This window comes from Lolium rigidum, chromosome 1, assembly GCF_022539505.1.
Source record: "Lolium rigidum isolate FL_2022 chromosome 1, APGP_CSIRO_Lrig_0.1, whole genome shotgun sequence".
Classification (NCBI taxonomy): Eukaryota; Viridiplantae; Streptophyta; class Magnoliopsida; order Poales; family Poaceae; genus Lolium; species Lolium rigidum.
In genome coordinates this window covers 205,791,321-205,800,654 of record NC_061508.1, presented here as the reverse complement: position 1 = coordinate 205,800,654, position 9,334 = coordinate 205,791,321, and the positions used below count along the sequence as shown (strand labels likewise).

Here is a 9,334-nt window from a genome sequence, read left to right as displayed (position 1 = left end):
TCGATATCACCTGTGCATTGCTTGCTAGCTACGAGATCTTAATACAGCCAGCAGCTTGCCATCGGCCAAACACTCCACTCCAACATTCAGAAAAGGAACTCACTTAGTTTGGCTATGAGATAGCCAACGATCACCTCGATGAGTTCCCTTCCTGTCATCGGTTGCTGCATCATCAAAGTAGTGTGTACGTATGTCTAACAACCTTGCTGACTTGGGAGAAACTGAGCAATGCCGCATGCAGTGTACCCAGCAGCCAAAATCACCTACCAGATGGCTCTCAGATTTTTGAAAGGGGTAAAAACTGACAAAACTTTTGCTAAATAGGGTAATATGGATGAAAATTTGTTAAATGGAGTAAATGGTGTCAAAAATGTGAAACTAAGAGGTAAAATCCTCAACCTTTTATTACTAAATACAGAGGAAGGGTGAACGGATCCAGAGAACAATCCTCTTCCATATTGGCTTCTTGTCACACCGCCTCATAGCAATAGCTTTTGGCCCTCTGCTGCTTCAAACGCCATTGCCGGCTATTTATCTAGCTGTTGTGCAGAAGGCCAGAGATTAGCTCCATTTGCTAGCTGTAATATTTTTCCTTGCGAGTCAGTTTTGCAAGTGTTATATATACGATTGTGTCGTCTGGATTCCTCGAGGAACTTCGTCGCCGCAACGTTTCAGAAGGGTAGGGCACATGCCGTGTGTACTCCAGGGCCAATCATCGGAATCAATCAACTTTTCCCAAGTTTGAAACGTTGATGGCATGTCGCCGGGTCTCCATCGAAGCTGCAGGCAAGCAGCGTGGACGTGCAGCCCATCAGGTGGTCACATTCCAGAATTTCTCACCCATGCATGCGTCGAGTCCATTGCCCCGATCTTTTCAGATATATAAACGATGAGCCCTAAAAAAAAAGATATATAAACGATGTCATATGTCGGTGGTCATGCCATGCACGATGACCATTTCTGGGACGCACTCTACATATTGTATTCAACTCTTCCTCTTATACTGGGCCTTTTCCTAAATACTCCTTTTTTAAGCAGCTATCCAACTGTTAATCGACCCTGCAAATTCTGCTCATTTTTTTTTCATAAAGAATGTTTTATTACTTTTGGGAAGAAATTACATTCAGCCTCTGCATAACCAGGATGCACACAGCCGTTCAAAGTGTCTGGAATCAAAGTATATAAAACTAGGCGGAATACATATCGAAGCGATGAATCATATAACGCCTAATGTGTGGGTGGTGCTGCAATCCGAAGACTATGCTGCCACCCATGTAGGGAAAAATTATCCCTCGCCGTAGCCTCCAACCGTGTACAGACCTCTGTAAATAGGTCTCGGTTCTCTATCCGCTGAAGAGGTAACCACAAACGGAGAATACCTGTACATCTGACCTGCAACAAAGAACAATTTTTATCATTAAAAATCTTGTCATTTCTACTTAGCCAGAGTGCCCAGATAACTGCTAGCGCCCCCACCCTAAGAAGCAACTTAAACCTTGAATCGATACCGTGAAGCCAGTTGCCAAAGACATTGGCTACACTAGTCGGGGGATACAGGGTAGATGCTACTTGGATGACTGACCAAATAGATCTCACAAAATGGCACTCGAAAAAAAGGTGTTTAATAGTTTCATCTTGATGACAAAAAACATACGGTGAATTTCCGCGCCAATTCCGCTTGACAAGATTATCTTTGGTAAGAATAACTCCACGACGAAGATACCATCCAAAAATTTTAATTTTTAATGGTATTTTCATCTTCCAGATTTTCTTATTATTATCAACCGGTATATCAGAATGAAGAATCGCATTGTAAAAAGATTTGACTGAGAAAGTGTCACCTCATGAAGATTCCATCTAAATTCATCCGGTTCAGGTGATAGGTGAATATCTCCCAGCCGTTGAATTAAAACATTCCATGCCAATAGCCTTTGTCCAAGTAAAACCCCTCTGAACGTCACATTCGGAGGTGATGTAGCCATAACTGTGGCAATGGTATCACCTTTGCGACGAACGATACTATACAAGGCAGGATACTGTTCACTTAAGGAAGCATTGTCTAACCAAACATCTTCCCAGAACCGTATCTGTTCTCCATTCTTAATAGAGAAAGTACCATGGCGAAAGAAAACATTTTTTGTCGCCATGAGACCAGCCCAGAAGTGAGAATCCCCAGGCTTCCAAACCACTTGGGATAGCGTCTTCGAGCCAATATACTTTCTACGAAGAATAGTTTGCCAAATCCCATCCTCAGTAACAAGCTTAAAAAGTCATTTACCCAGCAGAGCTGAATTCTTGACCTCCAGGTCATGAACTCCCAGTCCGCCTTGATCTTTGGGACTACAAACTATACTCTATTTAACCAGTCGATATTTCTTTTTCTCGCTGTCCCCTTGCCAAAAGAATCTGGATCGATAATAATCGAGTTTATGCATAATTCCTTTTGGCAACAGGAAGAATGATAACATATACAGTACCATATTTGTCAGTACTGAATTAATGAGAACCAATCTTCCTCCGAGGGACAACAATTTACCCTTCCAACTACTAAGGCGTTTTTGTAATCTTTCTTCCACAATTTTCCATTCAACAATTGTAAGTCTCTGATAATGAATCGGAATACCCAAATAGCGAATAGGAAATTGGCCTTGCCCACAACCAAACAACTCTGTATATAGAGTCATATCATTTTGGGCATCTCCGAAACAGAACAATTCACTTTTATGGAAATTGATTTTCAATCCCGACAACTGCTCAAAAGCCGCCAAAATTAATTTCAGATTGCGAGCTTTTTCGAGATCGTGATCCATAAATAGAATTGTATCGTTGGCATATTGAAGGATAGATAAACCCCCATCAACCAAATGTGGGATCACACCTTCAATCTGACCATCAGACTTGGCCCGCTCTATGAGTATCGCCAACATATCCGCTACAATGTTAAACAACATCGGTGATAGCGGATCCCCTTGGCGTAACCCTTTTCGTGTTTGGAAATAGTGGCCGGTGTCATCATTAACCCGGATTGCCACACTACCTCCATACACAAAATCATAAATTAGAGCACGCCACTCTGGAGAAAAACCTTTCATACTAAGTGTCTGCTGTAGGAAAGACCACTTGACCTTATCATACGCCTTTTCGAAATCTAATTTTAAAATGACCCCATTTAATTTCTTAGAATGCATCTCATGTACCGTCTCGTGCAACACTGCCACTCCATCAAGGATATTCCTTCCTTGCATGAAAGCGGTATGTGATGGTTGAACGACATGATCCGCAACCGTATTAAGTCTAATGGTGGCCACTTTCGTGAAAATCTTGAAACTGACGTTTAATAGGCAAATAGGTCTATATTGTTGAATCCTTTCTGCCTCATTAACCTTCGGTAACAAAATTACTTCACCGAAATTTAGACAAAATAATTCTAGTTGTCCTGTGTGAAGATCACTGAACAAATCTAGAAGGTCCGATTTAATAGTATCCCAAAAAATTTGATAAAACTCCGCTGGAAAACCATCTGGACCCGGTGCTTTATTGCATTCCATTTGGAAAATTGCCTTCTGAACCTCATCCTCAGAATAAGGTGCGGTTAGAAGGCCATTTTCTTCTATAGAAACTTGGGGTATATCATCCGTTAAGTCCTCGTTAAGAGAAAAAGAACTTTCCTCCGGAGGACCGAACAGGTCTTTATAATAATTAGCAATGTATGATTTGAGTTGCTCGTGGCCTTCAATCACCCCTTCATCTTGGATGAGAGAATGAATACGTTTTTTCCGATGTCTTCCATTGGCCAAGCCATGAAAATATCGTGTATTCGAATCACCTTCCAAAGTAAATTGGGCTTTGGATCTTTGATACCATTTGAGTTCCTCTTCGCGAAGAAGACTCGCCATCTGTGCATTGGATTGATTCTTAAGTTCAATCTCTTGCATGGACAACGGTCTCACTTCCGCTACGGCCTCAAGATCATCGATCACTTTTGATAAGCGAGCCTTCTCTTTTTTAAGAATACCAGCCATATGGGCAGCCCAACCAGAGAGATGTTTGCGCATAGCCTGCATCTTATTATTCCATCTCAATATTGGCGAACTACACCCGACTGGTCTTTCCCAAACCGTCTTAACCATCTCATGAAATCCGTCTCGATGTAACCAGCCAAGTTCAAATTTGAACGGCCGCTTACAAATAGGTCAGGGATTCCCAGTAGTTAGAAGGATAAGAGCATGGTCAGACAGTTTTTCAATACGTTCTAGTGCACGGACGGACACCATAGGATATTTATGTTCCCATTCGGTATCCATCAACACGCGATCTAGTTTCTCGTATGTGGATCCATGCAAGCTGTTGGCCCAAGTAAACTGTCGACCGGACATAAACACCTCTCTTAAGTCTAGGCTATCAATGACAGAATTAAACAAGAAAGGACAATGTCCATCGAAAATGCTTTTGCTTTTCTCATGAGGAAATTTCAGCAAATTGAAGTCTCCTCCGATTAACGTAAAAAGTCAGCCTTAAAAGCGTCTTGGGCAGCACCATACACAGCAACCAGACTCCAGATGAAACCATCTTCTTTGTTCTAAATATCGAGTTTAATGTGATACTCTCCATCCGAACTAGCTAAAACGGTCATGGTGTCTATGCGGACGCCAAGTAAAATGCCCCCAGAACTGCCACGAGGCGGACGAGAAAACCACTGAAAGTTAATCCCGCCTGATAAATGGTCGAGGAAACTTTGTGAGAATTTTCGCCTACCCATCTCAGATATAGCAATAAAATCTAAATCATAATCTCTACAACCATCGGCAATGTGAGAATGTTTAGCCAAGTCACCAAGACCTCTGCTATTCCGAAACATGCCATTCATCGAGAAACTATTTTAGATTTAGTATTTTTGCCATATCTACGAGACTTCTTTTCAGCGGACGATCGAGAGTCACGTGCAAAAGCATTTAGATCATAAACTGAACTAAGCTCTGAGTGTTCTAAATCGACCTCTGTAACACTCCCAACTATAGCCGAGAGAGGTTACGAATTAGCTATGTCTGTCATCTCCTGTCAAAAGTAAAATTTTGTCACCACAATCAAATGGCTATAAAGCGAGTACTAATTACCAAATCTGTGTTTGCATTGGTGGCAGCTCCATCTGGACTTGGGAGTGGTAGCATATGTTTTCTCAACCATTGTTAACGAGATCTCTCTCGTCCTTTGATGGAGCTTGCCTAGGTCAAAGATACTCGTTGCCCTGCCTGCATGGTGGAGCACTAACCCTTGCAGCTGCTCCATGAATACATTACTCATCTTGAGGTGATTGTTGCCTGGAGATCTGCGAAGCATGCAGGAATCTCATTAATTGCCATCTTGCATCACGTTGACTTTACAAACCTGGACGGTCTGTTTGCTTGTGTACGAGAGGCTAACATTACATTACCGCAGATACCGTCGGTTTTACATTCATGATGATCCACGAAAACAGCTTCTCCTCACAACCGTCCGATCCACGATAAACAGCCCAGAGCTTGTGTAATCTCTACATTTGCTAGTCGACACTCAGCAGTCACTTCTTCCCTGCAGTCATCGGTTAAGTCCAGTAAGTGCAAGTCAATGGCATGCACATCGTCTTATTAATTGATCCCGTGGGTCAAAGAATAGGCTAGCCGTTAAGTACTTCAAGGCCATGTGCATCAATATAAGTGTGCATCATCATTCATCACGTCTGTCTGCAAAGTCCTACCATTCCAAAACCCAAGAGAGCCAAGAAAAATAACCTGCACCTGCAGCTCCATTAGTTTCCTCCGCATTGCTGCACCAAGCAAGATCCTGCAAGGAGGAGGGAAGTCCTGTGAACAAAATAGAAGTGCATTTGGTGAGGAAGGGGTAGGTGATGGACGGGAGCAAGTACAGACCAAAAGGCTACGGGATGGCCAGCAGCGCCGCCAAGAGGCTCCCGTACTTGCTGCTGCTTCTGGTGTTCCTCACCGCTGCGGGGCTGAGCGTCGTCGTCATGCACAAGGTGAGGGAGCAGCGCGTTTTCGCTGTTCTTATCCAGGAACGTGATGGGAAGATCATCTCCCTTCGAGCCCTCCTCCAGGTATGGCCATGGTTCATGTCCTCCAGTTCCTTTTTCTTGTCCGTTTTTAGACCATGGAGACAAGGTGATGCAAGAACAATGGTTCTGCTTCAAATAAGAATAAAACTGCATCTTTTAATAATGTACTAATAAAGTTGAACAAATGTAAGAACAATTTATGGGTGTGGAAGGTTATCAGTGCCGACCTTTAGCAACAGCTGCTAACCCCTTTTTCTTTCTTGTGGAATATGCATGCTCTCAAAATGCAAAAATCTTGCTCATTGTTTCCAATCTTATGTGTGCCATTTGATATCTCCTAAACCAATATGTGCTGCACAGGTATCATTTTTAGAAAAATGTTAAAATGAGCAAGTAAGAATTTCGAAATCTGAACACTCTCATGTGAAGAATCACATATTGATCACATTTGTGCGAGAAAAGCTTTGGGCTAACAAACCAGATAAAGCCAAATTATGCACTATCCACCAATAAGAAAACAGAACACATGCATAGTTTGGTCAAACAGAAAACACTAGGCGCCCAGCTCCGTTCTCTTATATATGGAGTAATGTGCCAGCCGGTGTCAGTTCCAACCTTCCGCTTAGTAAAAAAACATTTTTTTTCCTCAGATCTAGCCACAAACTTCATAAATCAAGAGCTACACTATTAGCCTTTGTTTTGCAATATATATCATGTAATAATCATGCTACATTGACAAAAAAAAGTAGTGAGGCTTGGCTAGAATAAAGAAAATTTGTTAGTATTAGCTGGCAGTACTGATTCTCTCAAGTCAACTACTACAAGCCAATAGTTTTTTTTCGATAAAGAGTATATATTAATATCGCGAAGATACCAATTACACCCAGCCTCTGCAACAACGTATTGCCCTAGCGGCAGTACGGATGCACACAACCAAAAAAGAAAGAAAAATTACAAAAAAGAAAAGTCCCGCTACAGTGATTCAATCCTTGAAATAACAACACTACCACCACCAAGACAACAAGCCAATAGTTATCAAAACTAGCCAATTTTTTGTCAGTTATAACCAATGAATATAGTGTTCCAGCTTCCAAGCATCGGTTTATTTATTACTGAAAACTTGCTACGACAAAGTAATATGTGTTTGTAGACATTGTAAGTTATACTCACAATGATATAATTTAGAGCTTCAGTTGGCCTCTTTTTCAGCTATTGTTCACTAAGGATCTTATTTCTGCACCAGATAATATACATGCAAATTCCAGACAATTGAACTAACCAAACATTGTACCATTATCCTTACCAGAAAGAGAAAGCATACAGCAAAGAGACGAAGAGGAAGGTGGAAGAAATGAAGGCCACAATATCTTCCCTAAGAACTCAAAAGACAGACCTGAAAACAAAGCTCAAGGGGCTGGAAGCCACGGCCACGAACCTTAAGACCACGCAGAAAGAACTCGAATCATCTCTCAAAGAGAAAGACAGCCGCATCAGCCAAATGGAAGAGACAGCCTCAGATCTTCACAGCACCCGAAAAGAACTGGAAACGTCTCTCAAGGAAAGAGACAGACGCATCAAACAAATGGAAGAGAAAGCCACAAATCTTCAGAAAACTCAGAAAGAACAGGAAGTATCTCTCAAAGAAAAAGACATCCGCATCAAACTACTGGAGGAGAAAGCCACCGCGGAGTCAAACCATGACCAAATGGCAGCTCTTATGGAAATCCTGCAGCGGAAGGAAGCCGAGCTCGAAGAGATCAAGACCAGGTTCCAGGGCAGAAAGGATCCAAGCAGTAAGAGAACTCCAGAACAAACAAACAAAGCACACACAACACCTACCATTGTAGTAGCAGGAAATCTTACAAACTCCAGTGATACTACAATACCTGCTACATTAGAAGAGAAGAGAGCTGGCAACACCACAGTTACAGAAAGCAAACATCAGAAACAAAAGGCTAGATCATTAGAAGAAAAGAAGGTGAAGCTTGCGGGCGACATAGAAGTTGATGACCTGCAAGATACAACAATTGATGATTTTTTAGATATAGATGATATTTATGGAGACAGCCATTCCAAGAAGTCTGAATTTCCTCGGCGGAACAATAATGATTTGATGAACAGTCATGTCGACAACCAAAAGTCAAGGCACTCCCCTAACCAGGACAGTGATCATCTCAGATCTAACAAGCTGCTGAAGAAGGAAAACAGCAAAGCAGATGAAACCAAGAAGGATAGTACTGCTGGACACTTGGAGGAGAAGAGCTCCAAAAACAGCTTAAGCAATGCAGACCTAGACAGACCGAAACAAGGGGCAAAAGAGATGGCTGGTGCGGCCAATGTTAAACCCAATGTGCCTGCAAATGATGATGCAACGCAACAGCAAAACAAGAGGCAGAAAAACAAAAAGTCCAAAACCAAGAAGATAAAGATGATCGATACTCCAACTATTAATGGCAATGGAGAAGTTACAAAAGAGAGGTAACCAGAGACCACCTTGATCCCAGAATGAGTTTTTGGACCTGAAGTGCTATAGGGATAGTATGGCTTAAGAGGAACTCCCCATTACTGGATAGAGGATGAGAACGGAAATGCCATTTTCATATGTTAAATTACAATGAATCAAGGCAGAGAGTACCTAAGCAAATATGCTGGTCTATTTGTAGCTCATGGGAGCACATAACTCTATTTTTACACAATACCACGTTTTGGTTTCGTTCTCGAGCTACACTTTATCTTCTGTTGGCAAAGAAATTTTGCACGTAGCACATTATAAGGTTTGCACAACACCTGACTACACTTCCCTTTGAATACTCATCATTCTGCGTTATTTGATTTTTGTAAGCAAGAATGAGTGCCCAGTGCATGACCTAACTCACACGAGCATCTTTAGCTCAGAACTACAAACATATTACAGGAAAAAATTGCTAGGCAGAAAGTTAAACAAGCTTAATACTGCTATAAGATGACGGAACAGGGGCAAGAAGCCAAGAACTAGGACAGACAACCGGGTCACACTCGATGCCTGTGAACTGCAATTGGAATCAAAACATGGCAAAATTAAAAGATATACGAAATTTTTGCTACATCTATAGGCTATCTGAGGGCAACGCGTTCCTCTGAGCTGAGAACACACCGATTACCAATACTACAACCATTAGCCCTAAACGGACCAAAACCTGGGGAGTTCCGAAATGTTCCGCCGTTCCAACTCACCCGGCTACCGCCTGCTCATCCTAAACACCGCAGCAGACGATGATGAGAGCCACGTTGCATTCCGGCTGCCGG

The 9,334-nt window shown here is 42.1% G+C and overlaps 1 long non-coding RNA gene across 3 annotated transcripts; it reads right to left on the bottom strand.

The window, feature by feature from the left end:
* Positions 1-962: 962 nt before the first annotated feature.
* LOC124683006 lies at positions 963-8,055 on the bottom strand. Of its 3 annotated transcripts, XR_006996527.1 has the most exons (7): positions 7,485-8,055; positions 6,277-6,401; positions 5,907-6,175; positions 5,769-5,820; positions 5,432-5,568; positions 5,115-5,326; positions 963-1,068 (listed from the first exon to the last, which is right to left on the bottom strand). It is a non-coding gene; the product is annotated as an uncharacterized LOC124683006 (long non-coding RNA). The 3 variants fall into 3 exon arrangements; XR_006996526.1 differs by lacking the exon at positions 7,485-8,055 and having other exon boundaries at positions 6,277-6,949; XR_006996528.1 differs by lacking the exons at positions 963-1,068; positions 7,485-8,055 and having other exon boundaries at positions 5,081-5,326; positions 6,277-6,949.
* Positions 8,056-9,334: the final 1,279 nt, after the last annotated feature.